Genomic DNA, 15,726 nt, shown 5'->3' with positions numbered 1-15,726 from the left:
TAGTTCCTACCTGAATGTAAGACCCGTATCAACAACCTCGCTGGTTACCTAATGTCTATATCCTGTGATGTCATAGCACTCTAGAAAGACATCTGGTCCCCTCTTAAACTCTTCTATGGAGTTTGCCATCACCACGTCCTCAGGCAGAGAGTTCCACAGTCTCACTGCTCTTATGGTGAAGAACTCCCTTCTGTGTTGGTGATGAAACCTGCTTTCTTCTAGATGTAGCAGATGCCCTTTTGTTACCGTCATGTTACTGTCGCAGTCCTGGGTATAAACAGATCATGGAATTAAAATCCCTGCCTGCTGAAAGAGCTGCTTCTGATTGGCTGAGGCACTCAGCCTATCACAGGCATCTCTCGCTGAATGAATGACAGGCGAGAGCTGCCTGTGATTGGCTGAGCGCCTTAGCCAATCAGAAGCAGCTCTTTCATCAGGCTGGGTTTTTAATTCCCTGACAGCTGAAAGAAATTTAGTGCAGAGCCGGAGACAAGGCAAACAGAACGCGGCTGAGCCCCGGTAGCTGAAGAAAGGGGAGTATGTTTTTTTTTTTTTCTTTTACACTAGTTTGACTTGTTTTTCAGGGAAGAGCTTATATTTAAAGCCCTTCCCTGAAAAACAATTAAGGGGTGCCAGCAGCTGGATCCTCTAACGCTACTGTCATCTGTGACAGCTGCACTAGGGAATTCTTTATTCCCCGCGGGTATGAAGAATTCCTTTGCTGCATCTGTCACAGATGTGGCAGGTGCAGCAGGGAATTTTTTTTCCTTGTGGGGATAAAGGAAACATCTGCCGCATGTGGCAGATGTGTTCTTTATCTCCGCGGGGGACATGGCAGCAGCAGACAGGTAAGTATATATATATATATATATATATATATATATATATATATATATATAATTTTTTTTTTACACTAAAAGGGATGATTTTTCAGGGAAGAGCTTATACTTAAAGCTCTTCCCTGAAAAATCACTTCAAGGGTGCTGGCAGACCATTGCCTTCAATGCTGCCGCTGGCACTAGCTGCGGCTCCATTGAAGGCAATGCGTGCATTCCCTGTGGTGCACGCATATCCTATCTTTGCAGGTGCACGCCTGTAAAACACGTACATGTGAACACACCATAGAGAATGCATTGATTCTAATAGAAGCACGTTTTTGTCCGCGCCTATGCATGCACATAAACACGCTCATGTGAAGGCACCCTTAGCCATCTATTTTCCTGGGTGAATAATTACAATTTTGAAAGCCTCTCTGGGTATTCCAGTCCTCTCATTCCATTTATTAATTTAATTGCCCTTCTTTGAACCCTCTCAAGCACTGCAACATCTTTCCTGAGCACTTGTGTCCAGAACTGTACACAGTATTCCATGTGAGGCCTGACAAGTGCCTTATATAGTGGGAGGATAATGTTCTCGTCCCTCGCCCCTATGCCTCTTTCAATGCACCCCAAGACTTTATTAGCTTTTGCAGCAGCTGACTGGCATTGGTTGCTCCAGTTAAATCTACAATCCACTAGTACCCCTAGGTCTTTTTCATATCACTTTTCCCTAACTGTACCCCATTTAGGGTATATTGGGGACATCCGTTTCTCCTGCCCATGTGCATAACCTTACATTTATCAGCATTGAACTTCATTTGCCATTTTTCTACCCAAGCCCCCAGTTTATCCAGGTCCATTTGTAGCCGCACATTGTCCTCCGTTGTATTAATTGTCTTATATAATTTTGTATCATCTGCAAATATTGATATTTTACTGTGCAGTCCCTCTATCAGGTCATTGATAAATATATTGAACAGAATGGGGCCTAGTACTGAACCCTGTGGCACCCCACTAGCAATGTTGGCCCAATCAGAGTACGAACTATTTATTACCACCTTCTGCTTTCTATCTCTGAGCCAGTTCTTAACCTGATACACCAGATACACACGTTTTTGCCAAGAGGAAGCTGCTTCATTTTATATATCAACTTATTATGCATCATGGTATCAAATGCTTTAGAAAAGTCCAGATATACAAGATCAGTAGACTCTCCCAGGTCCAGCCTAGAACTTACTTCATCATAGAAGCTGATCAGATTGATTTGGGATGATCAACCCCTTATGAACCCATGCTGGTGAGGAGTTATTCTGTTGTTCTCCTTGAGGTATTCTAGGATGGCGCCTCTCAGAAACCCTTCAACTATTTTTCCAGTTATTGTAGTTACCAGGCTGTCTTTTGGACCTCTTCTTGTATATTGAAACCACATTGGCAATGCGCAAATCCAATGGTACCACCCCGGTCTTGATAGAGTCCATAAATATAAGAAATAGGGGTGTAACTATCACATCACTTAGTTCCCTTAAAACCCTTTGGTGTATTCCATCTGGGCTCGGCGATTTATTGATTTTTAATCCCCTTTAACCGACTCTGCACTTCCTCCTGTGCTCTCAGTGCAAATTCTTTTGCTGTTAGTATAACTGAAGAATAGTTTAGGATTATTTTTGCTCTCTTTGGCAATCAGTCTTTCTGCCTCCTCCTTAGCAATTTTGATCTTTCCTTTATATATTTTGTTTTTTGCCCTGTATTATTTTAGCGCTTCTTCGCTTACTTCTTGCTTTAGTAGTTTGAACGCTTTCTTTTTTTCGTTTACTGCCCCTCTTACAGTCTTGTCAAGCCACAATGGTTTCCTTCTACTTGTAGTTCTTTTTTTTAAGGGTATGAACCTCTCACATGAGGTAATTAGGATGTTTTGTAAACTTTTCCCATTTGATATTTGTACTAATATTTTTGAGGATGTTGTCCCAATTAATGTTACCGATAGTAGTTCTCAGCTGATCAAATTTTGCTTTACTAAAGTTTAGTTTTTTTGTCGCTCCCTGGTAAGGTTTCTTATTGAATGACAGCTGGAAATTAAGTATATTGGTCACTATTTCCCAAGTGTCCTTCAACCTGCACCTTATTATTCAGTCCGGGTGTAATTGTTAGTTAGTACTAAGCCCAGAGTGGCCCTCGCTCTAGTTGGCTCCTGCACAAGTTGGGTAACGTAGTTATCTTTAATTGTTCTCAAGAAGTTATCACCCTTGTGAGATTTGCAGGTTTCGTTTTTCCCATATTATATCCGGATAATTAAAGTCCCCCATAATAATTACTTTGTTGCGGTTTGACACCTCTTCTATCTGCCTTAATAATAATATTTCAGTTTTTTTCTGTTGCTTGTTTAGCTTTTGGTGGCCCATAGAAAACCCCTGTCAGTATTTTGTTATTTTTTTTCCCCCTGTATTTCTACTCACAGAGATTCCATGTGTTCACCCCCTATATCCTCCCATATCCTCGGCATTAAGTAGGATTGTAACCCTGTAAATTCACCACCCAATTGCACTTATCATCAAGCCATGTTTCCGTTATTCCAACTATATTGTAATTTTCACCAGTCATTCTCGCTTCAAGCTCACCCACTTTGCCGATCAGACTTCTTGTATTCCTAGCCATACAATTAATACGGTTGTTTTTGTTCTTTATATTGATTTTGCTACTAATAGTACTATTGGCTGTTCTGTCAGTTCTAACTGTACTAACCCACATTTCCATTACTTGGCCCCAGGTCGCGCCCTACAGTGTCTACCCCCCTGTTTCTCTTTTTGCCCTCCCCCAAGTCTCTAGTTTAAACATTCCTCCAGCCTTCTAACCATCTGCTCCCTCAGCACAGCTGCACCCTCTCCATTAAGATGCAGCCTGTCCCTACGGTAGAGCCTATAGCCGACAGCAAAGTCAGCCCAGTTCTCCAGAAATCCGTACCCCTCCTTCTTACACCATCTCCGGAGCCCACTTGTCTACCTCCCTAAGATCCTGCTGCCTTTCTAGTCTGGCTTTAGGTGCAGGTAGTATTTCTGAGAAAGCTACCCTGGAGGTCCTCACCCTAAGCTTGGATCCTAGGTCCCTAAAATCATTTTTGAGGGCCCTTCATAGACCCCTAATTTGTTCATTGTTGCCAATGTGCACCATAACAGCTGGATCCTCACCAGCCCCTCCCAGTAATCTGTCAATCCGATCCGCAATGTGTCGAACTCAAGTGCAAAGAAGACAATACACTGTTCAACGATCCCAGTCTTTGTGTCAGATTGCCCTATCTGTCCCCCTTATAATTGAGTTCCTCACCACTAGGACCAATCTAGTCTAGCCTGCCCTGTGCTCCTCATTCCCTTCTCACTGGAGCAGTCATCCCCCTGGCGTGCAGAGGGCACAACTACACTGTGTAGTTTGTTTGTTGTGTCTTGTAGTGTGCTGAAAATTGGGCCCAACAGTAACAAACAATGTCTTAGTGCACCATCTTGCATGTTATCGACTGCCTTTCCCAGCTAGAGGATAGCCATAGTTTTTGCACAACTACACTGCACACAAAAGAGGAAGGTGGAAGGAGGTTTGCTGCTACAAACTCTCTAAAGATTGTTCATCTGTGTCTCTGGAGGTCACTTCTTGCCACTAATCTCTGTAGTGCTTTCTTTTGCAACTACCAATAGGTGTAGAAATCATGGCCATAAAAAAAGCTCTGGTGTAAAAGACACCAGAAAGTAATATGGTGATATATAATAGTAGATTATATAACATAGTGCAATGCCATCTGCTGTATTATGTCAATATCAGCAGGTTCTATTTTTGGCATTTAGCACACCATATCCATGATGAAGTATGTTAAACCCCCCTATTGGCCGCAAAAAAGCTGCCGCCAAAAGTCAGAGTAAAATTGTGGTGCTTTGCAGCGCTGCTGTGTAAGGGAGGCCTTAGTGTGTAGGGCTGAAACTAACTCCAGGAATTTTTCACTTACTCCATTCATTTTAATGGGTGCAGTGGAGATTGCAGAGTACTTGAAGGAATAACAGAATACATGTGACCGATGCTTCATTCATGTATGAACTTTTAGGACCCCTGTTTTCTTGATTGGTAGGGGTCCCAGCAGTTGGACCCCTAATGATTTAAAGGTTACATGTCGGTGTCGGGTTTGATAGTATCCAGCCAGCGCGTTCTTTTTCCGCTGACCACGTCAAGCATTAACAATGTTTCTAATGAATTAGCTCGCACTATGTGGCCAAATTATGCGTTATTATTAATGTAAGATACAGGGAGCCGGGAGGGCACAGGAAAGTTATAGGATTCCTGTACCACTATATGGGATTTTTCCTGCAGCCTGTTTCCAAATATTGGCAAATATATCTTTATTGCATTTTTACAATGCCAGCAGTCATGGAAGGAGGGAAAAAAAATCCAACGTTTTCCTGTAGCAGTGTCCAAACATACATTTTATTAAACACAAACATACCGGTAAGAGACCAAAACAATTCCAATAAAGAGAATGGGTGGGAGAGACAAACATTCAACTATGGATAGGAAAAGGATCGATCCACACAGGTATGGGCCCTACAACTGCTTTGGTTGGGCCACCTAATCCTGCTCTAGCCATTCTACAGGTTATGTCACCAGATTACTGGAGATGGGGCCAGGAGTGTAATAATCTTACAGGTTATATCACTAGATTATTCAAGATGTCACCCGGACTGTAATATTACAGGTTATATCACTAGCTTACTGAAGATGGGGCCCAGAGTGTAATAGCATTACAGGTTTCTTCAAAAGAAAATAAAAGCTTGATAATATTATATTACTGTAACAAAAACTGTTCATCATATTACAATATTGTAAATAGTACATTTCTAGTATACAGATGTGAAGAAAATCTTAGGAAAAAGCTTCACTCTGCAAATTCTAGGTGGCATCTCTCTTTCTACTCACATCCTTTTCATTCTGCTCGTGAAACTTCTTGCACATCTTGTTGGCAGATAGCTTTACACCGTACAGTGTAGTCAAATTAAAAGTCTTTTAATAAGACCATAATGTACGAATTAATAATACATCAACTAATTACATACATCATATTTATGTAAACTTACACAGACAAGCGTTTAAATGAAATTAATCATATCTTGTTGTGTTTAAAACCCCTGGCAACAGAAGGGAGGGAAGGATTGGACCCCCACTATGTCATATTCTTGGTGTGTCACACATTAAGATACTGCTAGAACATCATCCATCATGTTTCCAGTATGATGCTGTCATTCACTTATGACTGCTAGGCCATCCGAGGCTCTCATTAATGCACAGATGCTGTGCAGAACAAATGCCATGATGAACAGAACATGGTAAAGAACTAATGGCTCAATTTGTTTCTAATATCCTTAAAATCAGATTATATTTCCCTGGAAATTAAGAGAGAAATTCTCTTTCCATCATATCGAAGTTGGCATAACCTAGAACATTAAAGCACATCATTGCCAGAACAGCAGAGTGTTAGGCAAGCAGGTTTCTTAGCCTTTTTGCAGACTTGGCACGGCTTATTAATAAACCTTTCCCTATAACACTTACGTTCTCCCAAAAATTAAAACATGAAAAAAGAATGGCTTTTGATTGAGAAATGGATTCCCAATACGTACCTGTGTTGTGTGCCATTTGATAATTGTGAAGCTCATTGTTTAAATACTGTTTGTTATATTCTACCTTTGGACGGCAGCACACATACTGGAACTGATCACAAATTCCGCTAAACATTGGACAGCTTCCTTTCATTCATTTGTTGCCTGAGCCGAGGGTTTTGTCAGACACTGAGCCAGACTGGGCACTTGCCTCTATTCTTTGGGCCAAACCACTATTTCTTACTTAAACAAGCTTTTCTGATGTGACCAGGAAATATCAAATATAACTGACCCAGAGGAAAATTCGTTTGCAACAAAATGGACATATTATTACAAAACCCAACAATAATTATCACCTTATGTCTGTAGTAAAAGGTAATTTTTATTATAAGCCCATGGTTATCTGACTTGATTGCTGTATGTCACACTGAGGAGCTTACCATAGTAAGCTAGTCTATGTGCAGTACACAAAGGTGATTCCTTGCTGTATTTTGTATACATAGCTTACTGCATAATATCCCAATACAAAGCCAAAACACGGGGTTTCTCTAAAGCCCCACTTCTCAAGAGAGAGGTGTAAGTACTTGTGCACTGATCCCTGTGTTGGTATCCATTTCCCTTATGCCAGTTTCACACAAGCGTATTATGGGTGCATTTATGCGTCCCTAATAAAGATGAGTGTACAGTCCTGACTGCGTCTACTGACCAAAACTCAGAACATGCCAAGATCCCTATGATGCTGAGTTCGGATCAGAAGACGCACAGTCAGGCCGAAGCACTCGCTCATATTATGGCCACATGCAGATCTAACAAAGTTTGAAGGCCCATTTACACGCAACGATTATTGCTCAAAATTCGTTCAAACGATGGCATATACGAGATGATCATTGCGTGTAAAGGCAGCCATCATTCACTCTTCGGCCGAATGATGATTTTAAGGTGAACTTAAAATCCATCGTTCAGCCAGAGAGAGATAACACAAACTGCACCCTGTGTTCTGCATGAGAGCTGGAGATTACATTGCATTCAGCCGACAGCCTGTGCGAGAACAATGGAGTTGTGTGTAGAGATCAGAGCACATGCTATGCTCTGTAATCAGCTCCCAGAGACCCATTTTCATGCAAATGAAGCTGATAAAGTGCAAATGGACATCAGTGTCCATTAACACTTTATGCAAAACGATCACTAAAACTGTCAATTTTTCAATCATTTAAAAGATTGTCTTTACGTGTAAATGGGTCTGTACTAGAGATGAGCGAGCGTACTCGTCCGAGCTTGATACTCGTTCGAGTATTAGGGTGTCCGAGATGCTCGTTACTTGAGACGAGCACCATGCGATGTTTGAGTTACTTTCACTTTCATTTCTGAGACATTTGCGCGCTTTTCTGGCCAATAGAAAGACATGGAAGGCATTACAACTTCCTCCTGTGATGTTCCAGCCCTATACTACCCCCCTGCAGTGAGTGGCTGGGGAGATCAGGTGTCACCCGAGTATTTAAATCTGCCCCGCCAGCGGCTCGCCACAGATGCATGGTGACAGAGATCAGGGAAAGTGCTGTCTTGCTGTAGCTGCTATAGGGAGAGTGTTAGGTCTTATTTTAGTCTTCAAGAACCCCAACAGTCCTTCTTAGGGCCACATCTGACCGTGTGCAGTACTGTTGAGGCTGCTTTTAGCAGTGTTTTTCAATTTTTTTTTTTTGTATATCGGGTGTGCAGACCATTGCGTCCTCAGTCTGCAGTTATTGTACAGAGTATAGGGCCAGTACTGGTGAGGCAGGGAAAGAGGGAAAGGTGAAAGAGATATACTGTCTATATAGGCAGTGGGCTTTTTCAAAAAAATTGGGGAAAAATACTATCTTTGGGCTGCCTGTGACCGTCTTCCGTGTACTGCGTGTCTGCTGGGGGTAGTAGTCCTAATTAATACGCAGCTAAGCGTTACAGCAGGCTTGCGTAAAATTGTTTCCTGGCTCTGCTGTGCCCGTTACATCACCGCCGTCATAGTGCCAGAGGGAAACAGTATACAATAGATACGCTGCATACAGTATCTGTCTGGTGTTTCAGCTCACCATTTTAAAAAATTGAAGCAAAATACTTAAGGCCTACCACTGCCCTTTGGCCACTTGACTGCTTATGCACTGTGAATTCCACTAGCTCAGTCCAAACGCACCTACGTCTCACTGCAGGCGTGCGCAAAATTATTTCCTGGCTCTGCTGTGCCCATTACATCACCGCCGTCATAGCGCCAGAGGGAAACAGTATACAATAAATACGCTGCATATAGTATCTGTCTGGTGTTTCAGCTCACCATTTTAAAAAATTGAAGCAAAATACTTAAGGCCTACCACTGCCCTTTGGCCACTTGACTGCTTCTGCGCTGTGAATTCCACTAGCTCAGTCCTACGCACCTGCATCTCACTACAGGCATGCGCAAAATTGTTTCCTGGCTCTGCTGTGCCCGTTACATCACCGCCATCATAGCGCCATAGCGCCCTATACTACTGCTTCGGAATTGTTACTGGGGCCTGTCTTGACTGCTGCTACTACTGAAATGGAACTAATACTGTGCTCCCCCTATAATGCTGCTAGTGATATGTTACTGGTGACTGTCCCTAATGCTTCCACTGAAATGTTACTAATTCTGGGCTCTGCCTATACCGCTGCTAATGCTATGTCACTGGGGTGTGGAAACGGAGGCTTCCCAAAGACATGATGGTGGCGAGGCCATTTCCCACCAACGCGGTTACTGCTAAGGTGCATATAACCACGGACACGTGGAGAGGACACGTAGTGCCTCAAAAACATCCCCCTTCTCCTCCAACAATGAAAACATTCTTGCCAAATACCTTTGTATTGGTCCATCTGATGGCAGTCCAAGAATTTCACCTTTGCCGACACAAGAGCCCACCCACCATCCCCCCGCCACGGCCCACTTAATCCTGGCCACATTCCGAAAACCAACTAAATAAAACCACGCTACTAGGTCCGCAGTCGCCACCACATTCCCACCAACGCGGTTACTGTTAAGGTACATATTACCACTCTGACTGGGGCATGCACTGTGGGCCGAAGCACACCTGTATTGCATGTGACGTTAGCTCTGCTGAGCAGGGCACTGCAATGGGATACGTTTATGTACCGCCGGTGAGTTCCAGGGAGCCACCCATGCTGTGGGTCCACAGGGACTTCACATTAGGGATTTGTACCTGCCAGTGTCTATGTATTAAAAACCCCGGTCAGACTGGGGCATGCAGTGTAGGCCGAAGACCACCTGCATTTAATCGGACGTTACCTCAGCTGTGATGGGCAATGCAATGGGATATATTTATGTACCGCCGGTGGCTTCCTGGGACCCACCCATGCTGTCGGTCCACACAGAGTTGTAACTGCATGTGTCCACTTCTAAAGAACCCCAGTCTGACTGGGGCATGCAGTGTGGGCCGAAGCCCACCTGCATTTAATCTGACGTTAGCTCTGCTGTCCAGGGCACTGCAAGGGGATTTGTTTATGTACCGCCGGAGGGTTCCAGGGAGCCACCCATGCTGTGGGTGCACACGGAATTCCCATTGCGGAGTTGTACCTGCCTGTGACTATTTATAAAAAACCCCGGTCTGACTGGGGCATGCAGACACCTTGACAGAATGAATAGTGTGTGGCACCTGGGTTCCCCATTGCTATGCCCACGTTTGCAGCTCCTGATGGAGGTGGCACAGGATTGGATTTCTCATTGCTTCTGTACAGCATTGTGGGCTATTGCCCCACACCTTTTAAAGAGGGTCGCTGCCTGGCCCTGCCAACCCTCTGCAGTGTGTGCCTCCTGTTCCTCCTCATGGCAGACGCACTTATAAATGGACATGAGGGTGGTGTGGCTATGAGGCCAGCGTGTGGCATTAGGGCAGCTGAAGGCTGCGCAGGGACACTTTGGTGTGCGCTGTGGACACTGGGTCGTGCGAGGGGGGTTGGGCAGCATGTAACCCAGGAGAAGTGGCAGCGGAGTGTCATGCAGGCAGTGATTGTGCTTTGTTGGAGGTAGTGTGGTGCTTAGCTAAGGTATGCCTTGCTAAAGAGGGTTTTATCAGAAGTAAAAATTGTTGGGAGGGGGGGCTCACTCTTGCCGCTATTGTGGCTTAATAGTGGGACCTGGGAACCTGAAATGCAGCCCAACATGTAGCCCCTCGCCTGCCCTATCCATTTCGGTGTTGTTTCCAGCACTTTCTTGGGTTTTGCAGATTTTCACAAATGAAAACTTAGCGAGCATCGGCGATATACAAAAATGCTCGGGTTGCCCATTGACTTCAATGGGGTTCGTTACTCGAAACGAACCCTCGAGCATCGCGAAAAGTTCGTCTCGAGTAACGAGCACCCGAGCATTTTGGTGCTCGCTCATCTCTAATAGATATGATAGATAACTATGTGATAAATAGATAAATATAAAATAGATATGAGATAGATAGATAGATGGATAGATAGATAGATCGATCTATTTATCTATCTAAGAGATAGATATACGTAGATGTGATTTTTGAGGATGCTTGAAGTATAAGCCCTACTCCAAAATTGACCCCTAGTTACAGTTAATAAAAAAGACAATATAAATAGTGTCCTGGTAGCTATACATGCAAAAAAGAAAAATCTTTTGGAGCAAAAATTAATATAAGACACTGTCCTATTTTCAGGGAAACGGGGTATATAATAGATAGCTATGTGATGGATAGATATGAAATTGATATGAGGTAGATATGAGATAGATAGATAGATAGATAGATAGATAGATAGATAGATAGATAGATAGATAGATAGATAGATAGATAGATAGATAGATAGATATGAGAGGTAGCTATGTGATAGATAGATAAAAAGATAGATATGAAATAGATAGATAGGTAGATAGATGTGAGATGGATAGATATGGGAGATATATATGTGATTGATAGATACATAGATAGACAGATAGATAGATTGATATGTGATAGATAGATAGATAGATAGATAGATAGATAGATAGATAGATAGATAGATAGATAGATAGATAGATATGAGCTAGATATATATGAAATAGATAGATTAATATGTGATAAAAGATAGATAGATATGAGAGATAGATATGAGATAGATAAATAGATAGATAGATATGAGATGGATAGATAGATATGAAATAGATAGATATGAGATAGATTGTTATGTGATTGATCACCCTCACTGTCAGAAAGTTTTTTCTAATATCTAATCTGTGTCTCCTCCCTTTCAGTTTCATCCCATTGCTTATGGTATTTCCTTGTGCAAATGAGAATAGGGCTGATCCCTCTGCAGTGTGACATCCCTTCAAATATTTGTAGACAGCAATTAAGTATCCTCTCAGTCTTCTGTTTTGCAAGCTAAACATTCCCAGATTTTAACCGTTCCTCATAGGACATGATTTGCAGACCGCTTACCATCTTGGTAACTCTTCTCTGAACTTGCTCCAGTTTGCCGATGTCTTTTTTTAACTGGGGTGCCCAAAACTGGACACAGTATTCCAGATGAGGCCTGACTAAGGAAGAGTAGAGAGGGATAAATACCTTACATGATCTAGACTCTATGCTTTTCTTAATACATCCCAGAATTGTGTTTGCCTTTGTAGCTGCTTCATCACATTGTTGACTCATATTCAGTCTATGATCTATTAGCCTACCCAAGTCTTTTTCACATTTGCTGCTTAGCCCAATTCCTCCCATTCTGTATGTGCTTTTTTCATTTTTCTTGCCCAGATGTTGGACTTTGAATTTCTCCTTGTTAAATACCGTTCTGTTAGTTGCTGCCCACTGTTCAAGCTTTTCTAGATCTTTTTGAATACTCTCTCTTTTTCCTAGTGTTAGCTATCCCTCTTAGCTTTGTGTCGTCAGCAAATTTGATCAGTTTCCCATCAATTCCTTCCTCCAGATCATTTATAAAAATTTTGAACAACACTGGGCCTAGGACAGAGCCTTGTGGTACCCCACTGAATACATTTTTCCACTGGGATGTGCAGCCATTTATGACTACTCTTTGAGTGTTACAAACCCATGCAGGCTCTGGTTATTTACTGCATTTTTATCCAAGTACTTGCATACATTCTGTTGAATAATTTGTTCAAAGATCTTTCCCAGTATAGAAGTCAGGCTCACAGGCCTGTAGTTTCCTGGATCCACCTTCTTCCCTTTTTGAAGGGACAACAGTTGCCCTTTTCCAATCTTCTGGGACTCCTTGTGCTCTCTAGGATTTAAAGATTATGGCAAGTGGTTCAGCAATTACCTCTGCTGCTTCCTTCAGTATCCTAGGATGTAATTCATCTGGACCTTGAGACTTCAATTCATTTAAGTTAGCTAAGTGTTCCCTCACCATATCTCTGCTTATAGATAGCCTGCATTCTTTTCTTTCCCCCAATAGCACAGGGAAGATCAGTTGATGTTCGATCTACTTTCTGAGATAAAAAAGTTACAAAATCGGAATTTAAAAGTTCGACCTTCTCAACATTATTCTTAACCAATTCACCATTTTCATCTTGTAAGCATCCTATAGCATCTTTGACTTTTCTTTTGCTTTTAACATACCCCCCAAATCCTTTTTTAGTGCTTTTGGCCTCTGTTGCAAGCTTCAATTCATTATTAGCTTTAGCTTTTCTGACACTTGCCCTACAGTTTCTGCAGACCGCATTATATTCTTCTTTAGATATTCCCCCTCTTTCTATTTGCTATACATATTTTTCTTTGTTTTTAACATGTGTGCAAGTTCTATGTTCATCTATCCTGGTCTCTTTAAATGCTTCTCATTCTTCCTTCTTTTAGGGATTGTTAAAGATTGAACTTCATCACTATGTCATGCTTTTTTGAGAGCTTGGCAAACTGATGTAGAAAGAGTTCATCAATATCTTTTGCTTGTCCAGGCGGTCTATAGTAAATGTCTACAATAGTGTCCTTTCTGTTGTTCTCTCCTTGCATTCTCACCGAGTTTCTAAAAAACTACCATGATCTGAAGCTTGAATCTCTGTGGCGATGAATGTTTCCTAACATACAACACAGCACCTTCTCCCAAATTTTTTTTAGCTCTGTTTCTTATAAATAAGTTATATCCTTCAAGCCTTTTATTCCAATCATGTGTATCATTCCAACACATTTCTGTGATACCTTTGGCATCATATTTCTCTTCCTGTGTTAGGCCTCCTTCCCACGAACGGATTTCCGCCGCGTAATTCGCGGCGAAAATCCGCTGCGTTGCCCGCAGCTATTAGGTTCTATTGAACCTAATAGCACAATGCTCACGATGCGTAATTCCAGCGCGGAATTACGCACCGCGATTTCTCCCGTCCTCACCCGCAGCATGCTCTATTTTCTGCGGGTGAGGACGGGCTGTACGCACTGACGGCTTCCATTGCAGTCAATGGAAGCCGTCCGTTCACGCTATCTCCCGCTGTAACCAGCGGGAGATAGCGTGAAAAAACGCTTTCCCGCCCACCGCCGCGCGTCATCTGACGCCAAATGACGCGGCCGGCCGCGTCACGTGACACGGCCGGCCGCGTCACGTGACACGCTCGGTGACGCGGCGGTGGTGGGCGGTGACGGGCGGTGACGCGGCGGTGGTGGGCGGGGAAGCGATTTCACGCTATCTCCCGCAGGTAAGTATAGGGGCTCTGGGGGGCGCCGTGACGGGCTTCACTGCGTAATATTACGCGGCGGACCCCGTCACGCTCGTGGGAAGGAGGCCTTAGGAGCTCCAATTCTCCTTGTTTGTTTACCATGCTCTGTGTATTTGTGTAGAAACATTTTAGTTCACGTCTAATAGCAAGGTTTTCAAATGTATTAATTAGCTGAATATTTTTACCTGGCCTTTCACTTCCTTTCCCATCTTGTTCTAGTTTAAAGCTCTCCTAATGAGTGAAGCAAGGCACCCACCAAATATCTGCTCTATAATCCTGTTCCATCTTCTTATTCCATGGCCATCCCTGGGAGGATGGATAAGAAGACCACCTGTGCTCCTAGTTCCTTCACTTTCTTTCCAAGGTCTTCAAAGTTTCTGCAGATAGTTGCAAGGTGCTTTTTTGCAGTGTCATTTGTCCCTATATGTATTAGTAGGAATGGGTGGCATTCTGTAGAACTGAAGAGTCTTGACAGCCTATTAGACACATCCAGGGGCGTAACTATAGAGGATGCAGGGGATGCAGTTGCACCCGGGCCCAGGACCCTTAGGGGGCCCATAAGGCCTCTCTTCTCCATATAGGGAGCCTAGTAGTATGAATAAAGCATTATAGTTGGGGGCCCTGTTACAGATTTTGCATTCGGGCCCCCGAATCTTCAAGTTACGCCTCTGGAGACATCTTTGATTTGTGCACCTGGAAAGCAGCACACCTCTCATAAGGTGTCAGGTCTGCAGACAGCGGCCTCTGTTCCTCTCAATAGAGAATCCCTCACAACCACCACTCTCCTTCTCTTCTTCACAACAGCACTTCTTTTTCTCCATTCAGGAGGGCTCTGTGTGTTTACTACACAGTTCTTTGTGGGTAGAGTCATTTCTTGCTGTACCTCTTTCTCCTCTGCTCTGTTCTTTGTTGGTAGAGTCATTTCTTGCTGTACCTCTTTCTCCTCTGCTCTGTTCTTTGTGCGTAGATGTCTGGTCAGGCAATGTCATCCGAGCAGCTAGACCCGGCTAATCCCGGCAATCTTCCTGCTTTCCAGAATGCACAGGGCATATGCAAATGATTTTCCTGTAGCTCCAATCTCTGGTCTGGCAATGTCCCCCAAGTAGCTAGACCCGGCTAATACCGGCAATCTTCCCTCTTGCAGTGATTCTTTGCTCTTCCCAGAATGCACAGAGAAGAGAAGAGGGGAAAGCGGTACAGTAGGAAATGACTCTATCCACAGAGAACTGAGCAGAGGAGAAAGAGATACAGCAAGAAATGACACTATTAGAGATAGCTATAAGAAATGGTGCTATGAGAGATACCTATGTGATAGATAGATAGATGGTTACCTAGATATGAAATAGATAGGTAGACAGATAGATATGAGAGATAGATAGATATGAGATAGATAGAATTAGAGAAATTAGAAATGAATAGAATCTTATGTCAATGAGAAATTATATACAGTATGCAGAACATAGCTCCAATGTCTGATAATATGCAATACTGTATCACATAGTTCCGTAGCCCTGACCTGCCTAGTGTTAGAAACATGTATAGGAGGGGGCAAATGGGTGCATTATTTCCTGTTTGTGGAAAGTGAAAAGTATCTGGAATACCTTATCTAACGAGTGCAAAAGTAAAGCAACCTCAA

Source organism: Eleutherodactylus coqui, chromosome 12, assembly GCF_035609145.1.
Source record: "Eleutherodactylus coqui strain aEleCoq1 chromosome 12, aEleCoq1.hap1, whole genome shotgun sequence".
NCBI classification, from domain to species: Eukaryota; Metazoa; Chordata; class Amphibia; order Anura; family Eleutherodactylidae; genus Eleutherodactylus; species Eleutherodactylus coqui.
The sequence above is the reverse complement of the archived record's forward strand: the minus strand, read 5'-3'. Positions refer to the sequence as shown.